Source organism: Cricetulus griseus, chromosome 2 (genome assembly GCF_003668045.3).
Source record: "Cricetulus griseus strain 17A/GY chromosome 2, alternate assembly CriGri-PICRH-1.0, whole genome shotgun sequence".
NCBI classification, from domain to species: Eukaryota; Metazoa; Chordata; class Mammalia; order Rodentia; family Cricetidae; genus Cricetulus; species Cricetulus griseus.
The window spans coordinates 10,499,721-10,519,448 of NC_048595.1; positions in this window are offsets into that span (position 1 = coordinate 10,499,721).

Here is a 19,728-nt window from a genome sequence, read left to right on the forward strand (position 1 = left end):
TCAACATCATAGGCAAGGGCATGACCCCTCTGCTGTTTCCAATGAACGTGTTCTCTAATGTCACTGACACCAAATTGAACCCCGAAGCCCCCAGCCCAGAGCAGGGTACATGAGTCAGCTGAATGTGGAGCTGTTAACCCTCGGTGGTTCCACGGCTTCATTGTTACCACAATCTTTGCAATGTCCTCCTGATCCTCCTTTGAAATGACCACTTGTCCCCATTATCCTCTGTACCCATATTTCAGAACACTCCATGTAACTTTGGGCGTGATTTATATACACATCCCTACTTCCATGTTTGGTGTCCTGCTAGGCATACAGTAACTCTCATATATATGTATTTGATCAGTGACAAAACTTGCCCAGAACTGATGTGTGAGGCTGCTTCTCCCTACTGTGAAAATCACGCTGATGGTGCTGACACCTGTGTGGTCAGATGCTCAGTCTGTTATGTCCTAGACACCCCCTTCCGGACAGAATTGCCTTATAGATGAAGAAACAGACTTAAGGCGGTTGGGGGGGGGTTCAAGGCCACTGCACCATACGAGTCCCAGATCTTGAACTGTGACATGAATCCCCGGAGACACTGCCTGCCCTCAGATGTCCATGACATAGGCTCGATCTGAGCCTTGGTTCCCACTTCTTGTGTGTCAGAAAGAGGGGTAGTAACATGCATTGCTCCTTGACAAACAGGTGCTAAAAATAACCTGAGACTGTCTGTTGAGAATTAAGATGTGCGCCAAGTCCCAAAGCATCTCCCTACGAATTATTTATCAACTACAAAGGAGAAGCAGTCACTTTGCATTACAGACAATTGGTAGGTACAGCCTCACTCAAGCGATCAAAGCCAGCATCTTCAATACCGGGCCAAAAGGCGTCTGCTGTATCTTGATGTGATGTGCTAGGAAGGATCAAACACTATGGTGGGCTTCCTGCCAGAAATGTGGGGGGCATGGCGACTGTGCTTCTAGACTGGCCTGAGTTCTTCAAGCACGTCCAGCAATAGAGACATGGGAACCATTCCAGATTAGAGACCACGGAATTCAGTGTTACCCCTGAGTTAGATCCACAAGCAGGAAAGAAAACCAGTTATGAAATACCTTACGGAGACAACTAGTGAAATTTGAATATTGACTATAAACAATGGACAAATGTTGGATTTTTTCTGATTGAGTTAGCTCTCCCATGAGTATATCAGAGAATATTCTTAGGGAGTACACACTGGAGTAGTTAGGGTTCTCTGGACAAGATGGCTCCAAATAACCTAGAATGTTCTAGAAATCACAACGTGCTACATGTGTCAGACATATAGAAATCATGAGAATGTCAACAAGGTTAAGGTACAACCACTATGTAGACCCAGGTAAATGTTCTGTGGGGGTTCACAAATAGCCCTTGCAAATTTTCTGAGATTTGAAGAACATCATAAAGTGAAAAATTATAAAGATATATTCTGAAGTTATGGTTCCAAGGACAGACACTGAGTTGGGCCATCATAATACGTGACTTAGAAATGGAAACATGTTTTGAGAAGCATGTGATTTACTGGCTAATATTGTTGTGTGAGCACCATGCAATGTATGTATGAATAGTACATACATACTGTAATAGTACATATATAACTACTATGTAGTTAAGGGATTCAGAGAACCTGAGTGGATGAGGCTGTGCTGATGTCACGTGTGACTGGTCCTGTTTGAGGAGGCTGTGAAACCTTTACGAGGTGACACCTTGATAAAGGAAGTGGGGATTGCTGGAGGAAGTGGGTGACTTCTTTAGTCTCTGCACCCAGTGGATACAATATGTCTGCACCTCACACTTCTCCCACCAAGATGGACTGTGTTCCTCTTATACTGAAAGCCAAAACAAACCCTTCCTTAAGTTGCTTCCTTTCAGATGTGTCATTTCGCGGGAAAATCACTAATACATACAGAAAGCTAGACGCACACCTAACATACAGTTTTGGATAATAATTAGGGCCTGGGGAGATGGCCAGGTGGGTACAGCACCCATGTAAACACCAGGTGAGTGTGATGACCTAGGATACTCTGCTAGGATACTCCTTCTCTGCCTATAATCCCCAGTTCTTAGGATGCAGAGACACAGGGTCTTAGCAACACCAGTGAGCTCTAGTGGGAGACCCCGCCTTGGTATACAAGGTGGAAACATTGATGGGACAGCTGTTGTCAATCTATGTGCATATGCGCATACATGTGTACGCACACACTTTGAGTGAACACCTACATATGTGTATTGGCTCCTAAATATGTGTGAGTATATGTGCTGATGCGCACCCACACAACACAGGTACACACAAAGGTCTAATCCATGCACAAATCAGTGACTTAGTTCTTATGCCACCAAGTGTGTGTTGTGTGGAAACTCTCTCATACAATGACCAGTGCGAAGGGGATGTTGATACAAACACAGGAGGGATGCCTGGTGGTGTGATGTTAGGGCATCAGTAAGTGTTAAGTACCGCCCAGCCTCACTGTGGTCTCATGGGACCACCATCAGAATATCAGCAGTTGGATGCTGAGTGAAGCATCATTATCATATAGTCTTAAATACTGCATCTTCTAGACGGCATCTGTATAACCACAGGCAACATACAGATTCTCCCGGTGCCTCAAGTTCACTTGCTTGCAAATATAGATAATGAAGAAGTTACCTATTGGGATTTCCTGAGGATGAAATGAAGTGATGCACACAGGCAAATGGAGCCTGGAGCTTCATAAGTAATCATTAGTTGTTTGTTAGGATTTACCAGTGAGCGGGAAGGCCCATGGTGCCAGTCCTCTGTGCCGTCCCATTTGCCTGGGAGGTATGGCTCCTTGATTTGTTGGATCACCTGCAGGGGTACATTTCTAGAGATGAAAGACTTGTGATTCAGCTTGGGGGCCATTTTTCATCAGACATCACTGTCCTCCAAGGGCCTCAATGCACTTAACAAGAATTAATGAAAAGCTGACAGCCTGATACTTTTGGCCGAGTCAAAATGTGTGTGGAGTCTCTCTGCTAATTAACCAACCACATTTCTCCCAAAGCAATGCAACCTGTAGAGTTTTCTGAATTAGGTGTTTGTTTTTTTCCAGATGGCAGATGCCCCAAAGTTTTGGGAATCTGAAACCATAGCTGGAATTTAGGCTAAAAAAAAAAAAAAAGAAATTAAGTGTCACAAAAAATAAGATAAAATAGGATTAAAAAATTGTTTGTTTTTTGTGAGATGTCTTCCATTTGTCTAAATAAAAAATAAATCATTTCATGAAGATTAACATATTCACTGGGCAGAAGCCACTGGCACTGTGGGGTTTGTAGATAAATATAATGTGTGGGATTTAGAGCTATCCAGAAAAGAAGAGAAGGGAGGGAGGGAGGGAGGGAGGGAGGGAGGGAGGGAGGGAGGAAAGGAGGGAGGAAGAGAGATCTACAGTGATCTGAGGAAGAGAGATCTACAGTGATCTCTACTGATTGTCAACTAGGCAGGGTCTAGAATCACTGGTAGATAAACCTTTGAGTAGATATGACTGTGAACAGTTATCTTGATTAGAATAACCAATCAGGAAAGCCCACCCTAAATGAACACAGAAGTTTCCCAGGCCGGGTTCTGAGCTGTGTAAAAAGCAGAAGGTGAGCTGAGTACTTCCTGCCGCAGATGTGATGTGATCGGCCACCCCACTGTCTTGCCTCCATGCCTTCACTATAGCGGACTGTGCTTTGGTCAGTGTGTTTGACCACTGCAACAAGAAAAATAAGATGAAGCCAAGGGCCAAAATGAAGGCTGGGACCAGAGACAGGAAGAATATAGGTTTCATTCCAACTGCTACGGCAGCCCTGCAAAGAGTGTCCAACATGGGAATGTCATGGACTTATTCACATTCTAGAAAAAAAAAAAGAAATTTATTCTGCTAGCGATATGAGCAGATCCCAAAGCAGGATGACTACAAAAGGAAGCCTCTTCAGACGGTGGGTGGTTCTAAGGAGCAGGTGAGGCAGAGGGAGAGACAAGACCACCTCATAGGCTGAGCCATCAGGACTTGATGTTGAGACTGGACTGGGCTGCGCTGGGTGTTGAAGAAGAGGTGACAGCCAAGGGTGGTTCCTAGTTATGAGAGAAAAGTCAGACTTGAACATGTCACAGTGAGAAGAAAGATGGGACAGATGAAGGAGGAAGTGAAGAAATATGAGAGAGGCCATGCCGGAGAAGGAGGAGTCTTTCTTGATTGAATCCTTCCAGAGAGTGAGTTACAGAGCACCAAGGTGTAAGAGACATGTTTGAAATCAGGATGGGAAATGCCAGAACAAAGAAAATAGATTTCTTCCTACAGGCAGAGGGGGGAACTATAGGATTCTGAACAGATTGGAAAGCTCCCAGCAGGCCCCCATGCTTAGAACGAATCCACTACCTTCCTAATGATCCGTTCTGCACTCAATGACTGTAGGAGTGTTTTCTGTCTAGCATAAATCTCTCCATTGGTTCTCCAGAAAGCACCCTCCCTCACACACGTTGCTACCTCACTGCATTTTAAAACGTTTCAATTCCCTTTTAAGGCTGTTGGTGGGCCAACATATTTACCAAACTATTGGCAATTTCACACACTCAAATTGCAGTCTCCAACTTCTGCAAATAAAAGATCTTTATGTCCCCCAGTCGTGAAGTTTACTGGCAATTTCTATTCAGAGCACTCCGTCTGTGCCTGCATTTGGGGGCTCTGAGAACACATCTGCTAGCTGCCACGTTTGAGAATTTCCAAGGAAAGTGGGTTTTTCTTTGGAAGGCTGGAGATCTCCCATTCTTTCCCAAAGGGCATTTCACAGAATAACCATAGGGGTATGGCCAAGCAAGGCAACCTTCAAGGATGAGCTTGGTTGGGTCATAAGAAGTTATGCTGGAAATGCTTGTGATGACATAGGTGACTCCATGCTGATGGACATTCAGTGGGTGATTTCTGTCACAAAGGATCTGAGGTAGTGGTTGTTAACTCATTTGTCTCCATGAAGACACAATTCCTTGCTGTTCTCACCTTTTATTGAGCTGTAGACCCAGCCCTTTCTCCTGGACTATGAGGTAAAAGGGAAATAGAGCACACCAAGAGCTTAAGAGCAAGCAAGGACCCCTCATTGGACATTGCAGCAGGAGACCTGGCCCCATCCCCATGGTAGAGCTAGTCCCTACACTCAGGAGAGATGGCCCCACCCCACACCACAGGCATGGGAGAGCTGGCCCCATGGCATGGGCCTAGGAGAACTGACTCCACAGCTTTCCTGAGGAGGGTGGTTCTAGTGGCCAGATTGACCAGCTCAGCTACCATCCAGACCCACATCCTGGGCCTTCAATTGGCCCGCCCTAACGTCCACCACATCTATGATGTGCTGGAGTACATGAAGAGACTGGTCCTGTGGAACAATAACCACAGGATCTCCATGTCTCTGGGGGACAGCAGGATGTTCAAGAGGAGTTTCAGAGAGGATCCAATGATCCAGAGGACTCAAACCAGACCAATGACTCATTGCAATGAACGTTTGTGAGTGGGGCTTTTTGACAAAAGAGTATACTGTATGACACACTGCAGAACACAATGCCACCAGGATGTATGAACAGGTGACAGAAAGAAGGAGAAAAGAGGTTTTTTTTTAATGTGTGTTTTGTTTTGTTTTTAATTGATTTGGGGGTTCCTTTGGTTGGATCCTGCAGGGGTGAGGGGAAGATACAGAGGCACTGGAGGTGAGCAGGATTGGTGTGCATGATGTGCATTTTCCAAAGATTCAATGAAGGATTATATTAGAGAGAGAGAGAGAGAGAGAGAGAGAGAGAGAGAGAGAGAGAGAGAGCAATGGCTTCATAGTCAGATGGGCCAGGTTTGGAATCTTAGCTATGAGTCGATGAACTTTTACCCACTCCAACTTAGTAACTTAGTGTCCTTACCTGCACAGGGGCATGATAAAAAAAATCCTTTTGTAGACTTGTTGGAATATATATATATATATATATATATATATATATATATATATATTCAGTAAATTTTTTTAAATCTTACCTTATAGACATGTTGAAGGCAGTTTTTTATATTAAGCCATAGATGAGCAGGTCTGTAAAGATGTTCTGGAATGATAGAATAATGGGGAAGGCATCATGAACATCAGACTTGAGCCCCAAGAAGCCTATGCCTATAAGCACAACATTGTACTTCCACAGTGTTTGACATCATGCATTCTAGTTGCAATGTGGCTGATGGTAAAGAATACAGTTCATTTATGATTCTTTTTTTCTAGTGGTTATGGTACTTAATATAGTGAAAGGCACTCAAAATAAATTGATAGTTATTGGATGGATGGATGGATGGATGGATGGATGGATGGATGGATGGATGGATGTGGTAGGCAGGTGTATGGATGGATAGTTAGGGTAGGTAGGTGGGTGGGTGGACAAACATATTGATGGATGGGTGGGTAGGCAAGATGGATAAATGGATGGATGATGGATAGATGGGTAGATGATGGATAAATGGGTGTGCGGGTAGATGGATGAGTTGGATGAATGGGAAGATACATAGTGGGTGGATAAATGGGTGGGTGGGTAGGTGAATAGATGGGTGTGTGGGATGATCTATGTATTAATGGCTGGGTAGATGATGGGTGCTAAGATGGATGGATAAATGAGTGCATGAATGTACAGATAGATGGATCTAAAAAGATAAAAGTATGAAAAAGTAACAAAAAGAAAAGGCAATGCAAGCACATGGATATCTGAGACAGTCAAGTAAATACACTGTGGAGTCTTTTGGTGTTCATTGTGTTTGGCTCTAAGGTGAAAGCTCTTGCAGACATTCAGACAAGTCTAGTGAGAACCACAGCACAGGCTCACATCACAAAGCATCCCACTGTTCCCACTCTCTACAGCATGCAATTTCTTCCCAGCTACAGAAACTCACAGAGATGTAACGGCTGAGGATAACTAACCAAAGAAATCTACGTGTACAGATGTGGGATGAATAGCTTGTGGAAGTTAAAGTGTCCTACCCAAGGCCACATTTTCATATCTTTATAATATCATAGAACAAATGCCTTTTGCTGGGATTCACTTCCTGGCTATGTGCTTACCCATAATTTACTACTGATTAGAACTAAGCAATTATCTTTGCAATTTGTCTTTATTGGCCTCATTTTCCACTCGAAGAAACCGAGCCATCATCATTTTTATTCCAGGCGTATGATTCTCGGCCCTTTTGAAATTTATGTCCTATTTATTATTTATTTCATTCATAATATCTCTCCATCCCAAGTGGTTGATTTTGTGTGTCTTTGGAGTGAGTTAAAATTAAACTAGATTTTGAAGAATTACTCAAGTTTGTCAACACACCTGATTAAAGGGATGACATCATGGGTGCTGATGATCTAGACAGGAAGTCCTCTTAGAAGCCTGAGAGTCCACAGATGGAACTCAGAAACAGAGCAAGCTGCCCAAACTTGCCCACAAAGAAATCTTGGCCCATGCAAAAATTAAGTGGCTCTTTCAGTAACTTCTAGATATTTTAGGACAACAAAATACATGAAGTTACTCCTTTGACTAGTTCAATTCTAAAAGGGCTTAATCTAGGATAAACATCATCTCTTCATAGGTAGGAAAAGCTAAGCATATCAGTAGAAATGGCTCCACCATTGAAAGTGAATACTATCCTTGCAGAGAACCCAATTTCTGTTCCCACATGGCTCACAACTGTCAATAACCCAGGCCTAGTTACATAGAAACCAATGTCTCTGGGCTCCCTGGGCATCTGCACTTACATGTACACAAACACATACACACACACACACACACACACACACACACACACACACACACACACACACACGGAAAAATAAAAAATAAAGAAATTAAAATTTTTAAATACATAGAATTAGGGTTTTGTGTGTGTGTGTGTGTGTGTGTGTGTGTGTGTGTGTGTGTGTGTGTAAGTGCATGTATGTGTGGTTGTAGATACATATATGCATGCAGGTAGAGGACAGAAGACAGGTTCAGCTATCATTACTTTGGCACTATCTCCCTTGTTTTTGAGACAGGAGCATCAAGTAAGTAGACTAAGACTGGCAGCCATCAAGTCTGAGGGATCTGCCCATTTCTTCCTCCTGGCTGCCAGGATGCAAGAACATAACACCATACCTGGCTTCTTTTAAAATATGGATTCTTGGGACAGACCTAAAGTTCTATGCTTATGAGGCAGTTACTTTACCACCTGAGCCATCTCCAGTAGAATTAGATGCAGATCACCATGAAATAAAATTAAAAACAGCCAACGCATTCAGGAATGAGAAACACCAAGGAGCAGTTTAGAGTGCAGTCTCTAGGTACAAAGCCAGACCTGGGAGAATTTTTACTATTGAGGTGTAAACCTTGTCTGAACATTTGGTCCCTGACTGATGCTAGTGTTTGGTGAGCTGTGGAACCTTTAGGAGGTGGGGCTTAGCTGGAGGAAGAGATTGGCTGGGAGGAAGGGCAAGTTGTAAGGTTTATGCCCTAGCCAGCCTACTGTCCTGTCCAGATGTGAACAAGCTCTTGTCGCTCCAGCCACAAGCTGCTCTTGACACTATGCCCTCTCTACCATGCTGGACTGTGAAGCCCTAAACTGTGAGCCCAAAGATACCTTTCCTCCCAGAAGTTGCTTCTTGTTGGAAATTTGATTGCAGGAACAGGAAAAATAATTAATACGAGCACTTACTATTTTATTTCATTTACATAAAATTCAAAGTCAGACAAAGCTAATGTATGGTGTTCCATATCAAGAGAGAAGTTCTCCTCAGGTAGGTGAGAGGCGGGGACTGGAGGTGAAGAGCATGGCTTCTGGGATGCTGGTAAGTTTTCACCTGTTGATTACACTGGTTCATCATCTGTGCTTGTGTGATGACAACTTTTCATGGCATACATCTGTGATGTGTATGCTTTTCTATGCGAATTTGTATCAGTTAACTAAGCTACCTGACAAATGACTCCTAAATGTAGTGTCTTGAAATGTTTATTCCCTGTGAGTTCCTATAGGTAAGGGGTGCAGGCATGACAGACTGCATCGGGTCCTCTGTCTCAGAGTCCCTCAAATGAAGAGTCAGCCAGAGCTGCAGGCTCATCTAAAGGCTTAGCTGGGGAAGTATTCCCTGGCAATAACTCTCAGGGAGTACTGGTAGGATTCAGTTTCCCCAGGCTGTGGACTAATGCCTCTATTCCTTCTGTCTGTTAGCCTAAAGCCCCCCTTTTACCTTTGTAAAACAGACATCCCAGTGTAGCCACTTGCTTATCAAGCCAAGAGACAACATATGCATGTGCGCGCGCGCACACGCACACACGCACACACACACACACACGCAAGCACACACACGGCAGGGTTTGAATATAAGGCTGACTTGAATTTAAATTCCACTTCTCAGTTCAGATTTCCATCTCTTAAACAGGACAGTGACAGCCTTTTTCTTAGAATGGTTGTGTCCCCTCAACTAGGGAGGCCTGGTAATATATACAAAGCTCTATGCAGGGCTGCCACAGAAGGAAAACTGTGCATTAAAAGTTATTACAGCCACTTAAAAGCAATTCCCTAGGCCATCCTTATTGCAATAAGAAGGAAACAGCAACAGACATTTTGAAGAAACATCCAGACATCCAACAACTCACCTACTGTCATATACTTGAACCTGGGTCTTCAGACTCTGAGCTCATTTTTTGTCCCTGCACCCCCTCACTTCCCTCCTCTTACTTCTGACCCCTTGGGTTCTTATCTTCATACTCTTTGAAGACCAGCTATTGAAAATTCTCTTTCTTGTCCTGATAGTCAGGACTAGAAGATGGCCACCTGACGTCCAAGTCAACTGACATTCTCTTCCCTCCTTGAGGTTCCCTAGTATAAACACCCTGCTTAAAACACCAGGAGCTAGCTGGAAATAGGAAATGACATGTCTGGTGCAACTAGTCACACATATGCATTACTGTTTCTTTTTTTTTTTAGGACAGCATTTTGTTTTAGATCCATTCATCCATTCATCCACCCACCCACCCACCCACCCATTTACCCATCCATTAATCTACCCACCCATCTATCTATCCATCCATCCACCATCTATTCATCCACCCATCTACCCATTTACCCATCCATCTATCTACCCAACCATCTACCCACCCATCCACCCACCCATTATCCATCCATCCATCCATCCATCCATCCATCTTCCCATCTACCCATTTTCCCATCCACCCACTCATCTATACATCTATCCACCCACCCACATCTATCTGTACACATTACTCATCCATCCATCCATCCATCCATCCATCCATCCATCCATCCATCCCGGCACTCATGAGGAGGAGACAGGAGGATCAAAGGTCAAAAGTTATCCTTGACTGTGCAGTGAAGTCAAGGCCAGTCTGGCTTACCTTCAACTGTGGTCAGGGTGTGGTATGTGTGCGTGAGTGGGTGGAGAGAGACAGAGGAAGAACACAGAAAACAGGAAGAGAGAAGAAGAAAGGAAAGGAAAAAGATAATATTTGTTTTATTTTGGACAGTATCTCACTGTTTAGTCTCAAACTTATAGTCCTCCTGGAATGTTGATATTACAAGCCTGTGCCAACAGATTTAGCAAGAGTTCTTCATATTACATTTCTGGCATTCATTTTGTGATGGGGGAAGTACTTCTGTGTATGTTTACCTTATTGATTGTTAAATAAAATACTGTTTGGCCTATGAGACAGCAAGTTAGACAGAACTAGGAGTCAAAGAGGATTCTGGGAAATGTAGTAGAGAAGTGGTGATCCAGGCAGGAAGTGACATAGCAAGGAGACTCATATTTAGCAAGGAGAAACAGGAAGTGTTCCCCTTTTCCCCTCCGCCTCCTCCACCGGCAGGGTGTGAACACCAGCAAGAGAGTGTGCCAGTGAAAGGCATCCTCTATAAGATAAGTCTTATAAAATATATAGATTTATGATAATTAAGACTGAGCTAGCAGATGAGAATCCTAGTCATCGGCCAAGCAGCACTGTACCTAATACAAGTCTCTCTGTGCATTAATTGGGGCCCTAACTCAGGCGGGCAGCTGGCGTAGAGAGCACACATGGTGGTGGGGCTCAGCTGCTTTTGGCGGAAAGATTTATCGTAACAATTTTGCCTAGTTGTGTCCATGATACGTATTCCAGTTGTTGATTTTATTGTATTTCTTAGTATTTATGGGATGTCTGTAGGGTTCCTAGTGATGCCCTCCTATTATTTTTACCTCTTTTCTATGTTTCCTGATGAATATAGCCAATCATTTATGAGATTCATTGAGTTTATTTAAAGATGTGTTCCATTGTGTTTTCCTGTACCATGTGTTTGTTTTCCCTTTCATTGATGTCTGCTATTATCTCTGTGGTGTTTGTTCTATGTATTTTGGGTTTAATTTCTCTTTCCCTATTTGAGTTTCTAAGGGAACACCCAGATCATTGATTTTCAGCTTTATTTTCTTTATGCAGCAGGTAAAAATTTAAAGCTTTACTTACTGGTTTCTGTTTTATTTAGTTCAACATATTTTCTAATTTCCCCCGTGATTTGTTCTTTGACCAATGGATTATATAAAAGTATGTTATTTAATTACCAATTATCAGGGATTTTTCTCTTTAAAAACATTTTTTTAATTCTTGAATTTTATATATGTACTCAATGTATTTTAATCCTATTTGTCCTCACTCTCTCCTCCAATTCCTTATGGAATCTCCACAAAATCCCCTCCCATCTTTATACTATCTGGCTCCAATTAGTGAGGTCCATTTATGTGCACATGCAGGTAGAGCCAGTGTCTTAGTTGGTATTCTATTGCTGTGAAGAGACACCACGAGCACAGCAACCCCTATAAAGGAAAGCATTTAATTGGGACTGGCTTACAATTTTAGAGGTTTAGTCCATGATCATCATGGTGAGAAGTATAGTGGCATACAGGCAGACATGGTGCTGGAGAGGTAGCTCAGAATTCTTCAACTGGATCTACAGGTAGCAGGGAGAGAGAGAGAGAGAGAGAGAGAGAGAGAGAGAGAGAGAGAGAGAGAGAGAGAGAGAGAGAGAGGACTATCAAGCTCTCAAGGCTCAGTGAGGGAGAGAGAGAGACAGAGACACTAGTCCTGGCTTAAGCACTTGAAACCACAAAGCTCCACCCCTGGTGACACACTTTCTCCAACAAGTGACACATCTACTCCGACAAGACCACTGGTCTTAATCCTTTCAAATAATGTCATTCCCTGTGAGCCAATGGAGGCCATTTTCATTCAAACCACCACAACCAGTGACTGGAACACCGACAGTCTACCAGAGGCCTCACCCCTAAAGAAAACTGCCCTTCCCCCAGCAGCCCACCAGATGCCAGTAGCTACTCAACTAGGGTGAGACTTCATGAGCCCCTCTCTCCTCTGTGTTGAATTTTGATAGGCTTGATCCTGTGGAGACAGATACAGCTGTTAGGAGTTCATGAGTGCAGCAGCCATGTCATATCCAGAAAATATTTCACTGCACCTCTCTCTCATCCCTCTGACTCTTACAATCATCCTGCCCCTTCTTCTGTGATGTTGTCTGAACCTTGGGGTGAGGATATGCAATGCCAATGTCTCATTTAGGGCCAGCTCTCTGCTAGCACATACTGCCTGTACTTTGATCAGGATGAGTCTCTGTATGAACTGCCCTCCACTCACAATGAAGGGCTGGAGCTGCCCTAATCTATGTGTACAAAGATACATTCTGAGGAACATTTGCTTATATTCATTTAGCAAAATAACAGTAGTGGGTTTCCCCCTATAGGTTATAACTTCTCTGAGAATTTTTTATGATGTTGGTTTATAATTTAATTCTCTTTTCATAAAAAACAAAAAAGGTCTTCATAATTTGAAGTCATTTTCAGTTTATTGAGCACCTTGCTTTAGAGCCTACTCCTTATTGCCTCCGTGATTATTACACTCATGTAGCTTGAGGTAGATGTGGTACTCTGTGGTCAGTGTCACCTGTGAATGTCACTCAGATCAGATGGGCTAAGAGTGCCACTCATGTTTTCCCTTTATTAACTAACCTTTTGTCTGCTTCTTTCATTGAGGATTGAAAGAATAATTCTAGAATTTTAGACCATTTGTAAATATATGGCCTTCTCCTTTCCATTTTGTTAGTTGTTGATATATATATGGATTCCATCTTTCAAGATTTCTTTTTTATTCTTTAAACTATGTGTATGCAAGTATGCCTATGTGTACATGTGGATCCTTTTGCAAAGGACTAGATTTCAGTTCCCAGAACACATGTCAGCTGGCTCACAAAAACATTGCCCGTCTATTCTTTGTCTAGACAGTGCCAGAAAGGCAGTGGGGTGATTAGTGGGGTGCTTGTCTCCTTGTTTATCCTTCATTTTCAACTTTGATTTTAACTTGTGTCCCGATGACACTAGAGATGCCTTCCCTACAGAACCCAGAGTGTGGTCTCTTTGAAGTCTTCCCAGAAAGAACACCCCATTGAAAAGAGACTCCCCAATAGTCAGTCTGCCCTAAATCAAACATCTCCCAAGCTGTGTGCAGCTGGACACCACTAAGCACCCTGATCATGGTGGCCTTTGCCTGTCTTACTTGGAATCCTGCTCTCATTGGCCCTTGTCTGTCTTATGGATTGCATCCTACACATTAATCTGTTTCCAGAATACTCTTGGAAGCCCCAGTGCAAAGTTGTGGGACGATTTTTCTATGAAATCCTCCTAGAGAACTGGAGTGTGGCTCATTTGGTAGGATGTTTGCCTCCTTGAACAACGCTCTGGGTTCTCTCCCTGACACTGCATAAAACAGGGATGCAGGGGCATGCTTGTAATCAAAGCACTGAGGAGGTGGAGGCAGGAAGAGCAGAAGTGCATTGTCACTTTGGGAATCGTAGGCCAGTCTGGGCTACATGAGACCCTGTCTCAGAAACAAAGCAAGTCAGCTTCATCCTCCCTATAACTCAACCCCGACTATCTGGTCTCCGTTTTCATCTCCACAGCAAGTCCCCTGCATCTCTGCTTCAGTCGCCTCCTTTCTCCAGTTTGCAGCACACTTCTGAGCAGGAAGTCAGGGCAATCATACACTCCCCATCGTCATTTATCTTTTCCTGGAGAATCACGGAACCAATTTGCCTGATGTCCAGCATCCCAGAATTGTTATTTTATATACCACATCCATTTTTCTAGTTTTTGAAGGCTGGAAAGTGAATTAGCTTCCTGTTTCCCCTTAGGACAGTGAACAGAAATTCTTCACAGAACACATTTTTCAATAGATTCCAATTTGATAATTTTATCCCTAATCCTAAGCCATGAATAATGTATGTCAACCATAATCATGTACACAGATTTCGAAACTTAATATTGTTGCTAAAGTCATAAAAGAATAATAATGCTAAATTTTCAAATGTTTATTATTTATTGGTTCTAGTACAAAACATTTTGTGGCCAGTCATTTATAAAACCTTATCTTTTTTTTTAAATTGTGTATGTATGTCTGTGTGTATGCGCACATGTGTACAGTGCCTATGGTGGCCAAAAGAGGGCATCATATTCACTGGCTCTAGAGTTATAGGCATTGTGGACTACCTAACATAGGTGATGGAAACTGAATTTGGGTTCTCTGCAAGAGCAGTATGTGTTCTCTTAACTGCTGAGACATTTCTCCTGCCCCTATTAGGCTATTAATAGCCATTTCCACGGCTAAAAAGCTGTGGAAATGGAGGCTTCAGAATGACAAAGACAGGATTGTACTCAGACTCAAACCTATTCTTCCCTCACTCACCCCTATGGGCAGATGTTTCTTTCCCTTCCTTCTGTTCCCAAATAACTGACATAGAGACTTAATATTAATTACAAATGCTTGGCTGATAGCTCAGGCTTATTACTAACTAGCTCTCACAACTTAAACTGACCCATTTCTATTAATCTACATTATGCCTTGAGGCTTGTGGCATTTACCTCTCCAGCATGTCTCGCTTTCTCTCCACCGGGCTGGTAACTCCTCTGTCTTGACTCTTCTTTCCAGCATTCACTGTTTGTCTCATCCCATAACCTTATTTTGTTGAGCTATTGGCTAGTCATCTTCTTTACTAAACCAATTACAGGGACATATATTCACACAGTGTATAGGAATTTTCCACACATCCCACTGGGTCTAAGTCTTTGGCAGAGCTAGGAAAGTGGGTGAATAGATATGATTGTTCCAGGCAGAAGCTCACCGCTTCAGTTTCCAAACTGACGCAGGTGAAGGAGATACAGTCTCTCAAATTTAATCTCAACATATTATGAATCATCATTTCTGATGACTTATATTTATAATCTAATTATTTACAATAATGTTTCCCAATATCAAGGCTATATCATGGCTGGCTATAGCCATGAACCTGTGACTCTCCTAATAATGTTCTTCTGAAGGCAATGCTGTATCTATGAACCTGAGGCGACTTCTAATAGCAGGTGGGTTACAGCAATGCAGATGATTCTGTGCTACAGGCCTCAGATGCTCTCTGATGACAGCCTTAGCCTTTGGGTTAACAGAATGCAGGGGCTTGTTTATACATTCCAAAAGGATTTGCCTAATGGTCACAGGAGTCTTAGGTCACACACAGAGGTGGGCAAAAAAATCTCTATTTAGGGGACCAATTATAGCCCTGCTTGGCTCCCAGCCTGGAACATTCCCTCTCTAGTCAGTCGACCTTGCAGAGTGTTTACTTTTTTTCTCTCTCTAGGAACTTCAGTTCACCTTATCTATTTTATTTAGGCTCTCGAGGGGTTCTTATAGACACAAATCTGAGAATCAACACTGTGGCAACACTGGGGGTTTATTCTCTTCCCTAACCTTGATGTTAATCTTCTCTCTAACTGTTTGGAAATAGTCGTGGGAATTGTTTCCCTGGACCTGATGCACCTGCAGCCTCCACTGCGAGCTCCACAATTCCTCCAGCTGCTACCTGATCTCAAAAGCTGAAAGGGAGCACCAGCCCCCAACCTTGCTGTGCTGAAACACAAAAACAGCCCCGACTAAACGTTTCCTGCAGTCACCTGCACCTGACTTCTGTCATTTGCATTTAAATACGGTGATTTTTTTTCTTAGGAGAAAAATAATAATAAAACCAACAGTCAGCGGGCTTTGGATTTGCCTCAAATACAACCTGCTCTGAGTCACAAAGCTTTGAACTACAAAGTTCTGCTTCTATCAAAACAGGATGCTTTAAACTTCGATTGAGACTCTCTCTCTGTTCCAGAGACCTCGGTTTCCAAGGCTTTCAAATTAACAAGGAGGCATCTAAAGTCTTTTCTATTGCTTTATTATTTAAAATGTATGGTTTTTAATTAGTAGAAGCACTGTCTGAAAATTTTTGGCTTTACCATTAAATTAGTTAGAAGAGGCTTAGTTTTCAAAATTATATGCTATGAAATTAACATGGTATCTTCACAAGTGAACAGTAACCTTGCCAAACAGTGGGATGATTGCAACTTCTGAATTGCCCATGGGGGCTTTTGGCTTAACTTTTTGGGGCTGAAGAAGACCTTACTGATGGAGGTGCAGTCACACCATCAGGGGAAGTGACGAGGCTTTGTCATTGCAAAGCATCTACTGAGATGGCTCAGTGTGTCAAGTGCTTGCCAAGAAACACACAGAAAGGTGAGAGGAGAGGGCAGACGCCACACGGTTGTCCTCTGTGTCTACATGCATGCCATGGCATAAGTGCCCCTCCCACAGCAGATACACACAATAATAGCAAATAAACTGCGGTTTATAAAAAAGCCAGACGTGTGGTCATCTGTAATCTTAGTATGTTCCTATTGGGAGATGGGAGGTAGAGACAGGAGGATTGCTAGAAACGCAGTCTAGAGTAGACAATAGTGAACAAGAGAGACTCTGCCTCAAAACAAGATGGAAGGTGGGAAATGAAACCCAAAGTTATACTCCGACCTCCACAAGCCTATGCGTGCGGACACTTGTGCACCATGTCTGTGTGTGTGTGCTCACATACCACACACACATACACACACATACACACACACCTACACACACATACACACACATATACACACATGCACACACACATACACACACATACACACACATACACACACATACACACACACATACACACACATACACACACATGCACACACACATACACACACATACACACACACATACACACATATACACACATACACACACATACACACATACACACGCATACACACACATGCACACACACATACACACACATACACACACATACACACACATACACACACATGCACACACACATACACACACATACACACACACATACACACACACATACACACATACACACGCATACACACACATGCACACACACATACACACACATACACACACATACACACACATACACACATACACACGCATACACACACATGCACACACACATACACACACATACACACACATACACACGCATACACACACATGCACACACACACACATACACACACATACACACATATACACACACACATACACACACATACACACACATACACACATACATACACACACATACATACACACCTCAAAGTGAAAACCAACCTAGAACATGCATTTTATATTAAGATTGAGGAGGAAAGATAGTAAATAAATAAAAAGTCAGAGGAAGACTTTTGTCTTTGTTGAGTTTGTTACCTGGCCCTTTGTCATTCAAACAGGAGTCTATGGGTTACAGAACCCCTTGCTTTTTGGGGTCACCCAAAAGGTGTGTAGTTACTGGGGGCTCTGCATCATTTGGAGGCTGAAACCAGGATCAGGTTACACAGCACTTGGAGGACAGTCACAGAACTTGGCTGTTCATCGTTTCAGCCCCGGCCAGCTGCAGAGCCAACTTTATTTGCATGTATTTGGTCAGAAAATTGATCATTGTGTAACATAAAGACATCGTTCATTTCCTATTACCATTGACTCCCCAGAGCATTGCACTCAGAACTTGCCAGGAATTTCAAACAGCAGGTGGCGAGACTATACTTTTCTAAGATTAATCATAAACTCCAAATTCAGTGATTACAACTCATTAAAGAGCAGATTTCCTAGTTAATGAAGGTTTAGTGCCAGGACTCAACCTACCCATGGAAGTTGCAGACCCAAGGGCTGGGGAGTTAGCTCAGCCAACAAAGTTCTTACCTTATAGTCATGAGGACATGAGTTCAGATACCCAGAACCTAAATATCAGAGGCTAGGCAAGGTGCCTGTGTACAGGTGCAGTGGTGTGTTCTTGTAATCCCAGTGCTGGGGAGGGGAAGACTAGCGTATCCCAGGAGCTCACCAGCCAGCCAGGCTAGCCTAAGGGACGAGCTCTAGGCCAACGAGAGACCCTGTCTCAAAAAAATAAGGTAGATGGCTCCTGAGGAACGAAACTCCAAGTGAACATCACACACACACACACGCACACACACACACACACTCACACACACACACACACACACACACACACACACACACACACACACACACGTGCACCAAGCACATCGTAGACTTACAATGAAAGTGGATGAGGAATCATCCCCAAAAGGATCTCTTAGCCAATGGTTGCCCTGGAGACCCTCACCCTTGCGTTCCTTTTTACACATGCAGAGACAACCCCTCCTTGTGGTAGGTACCTCCCTGATTTGTTCACTCTAAAGACTTACAAGACTCCATGTAATTTCTGAAGCTCTGCTTCCTGGCTGCCTGCTCAATGCTAGCACACTTGCTAGAGGCTGTTGGAAAAAATATGGTCTTAAAACAAAACATGGGGAGGGGTGCTGGGGAAATGGCTTGGCATTTAAGAGCCATTTACTGCTCTTCCAGAGGACCTAAGTTTACTTCCAGCACTCATACAGTGGCTTATAACTGCCTAGAACTCCAGTTCCAGGGGATTAGATGCCCTTTCCTGGCCTCTGTGGACTCTGTATGCACATGACACACATACACACACACAAGCAAACACTCATACAGAAAGTAAGAATAAATCTTTTCGAACCAAACATGCCACAAGGGTGTGACCTTCTCTAAACAAGCCCATTTGTCTACAGAAAGCGATGTCCTTGGCACAGAGTCTCATCCATGCTTGAGACCTGAATTAGGGTGCCTTCAAGCTCTCATCATGTTAGTCTCCTTCCACGCAACTTCCCTCCCTCCTCCCTCCCTTTTTTTGTGAATTGCAGCTTTTTATTTTTATTTATGTGTTACATGTTATGTATTATGTGTGCATGCATGTGAGTGCCTGCTGTGGCCAGAAGAGAGTGTTGGATCCCCTGGAACTAGAATTACAAGTGATGGTGAGTAATCACATAGGTGCTGGCACTCAAACTCCAACTCTCTTCAAGATCTCAAGCACTCTTAACCACTGAGACATTGCACCAGCCCTCCAGACTGTTTTCCTCCCTCTCTCCCTCCCTCCCCTCCCTCCCCCTCCCTCCCTCCCTGTGTGTGCATGTGTTCATGCATGTGTGCGTGTATGTGTGTACATACATGGATAACACTAGGTATCATTCCTCAGACACTATCTATCCATTTTTTTTTTTTAAATGAAGGTTTCACTCTATCGCTGGCCTGGGTTAACAGATTGAGCTGAGAGGATACCCAGAGAGCCCCAGGGAGCTGCCTGTCTCTACACCCCTAGTACTGAGATTACAAGCCCACATCCCCAAGGCCAGCTTTTAAAACCTGAATTCCAAAAATCA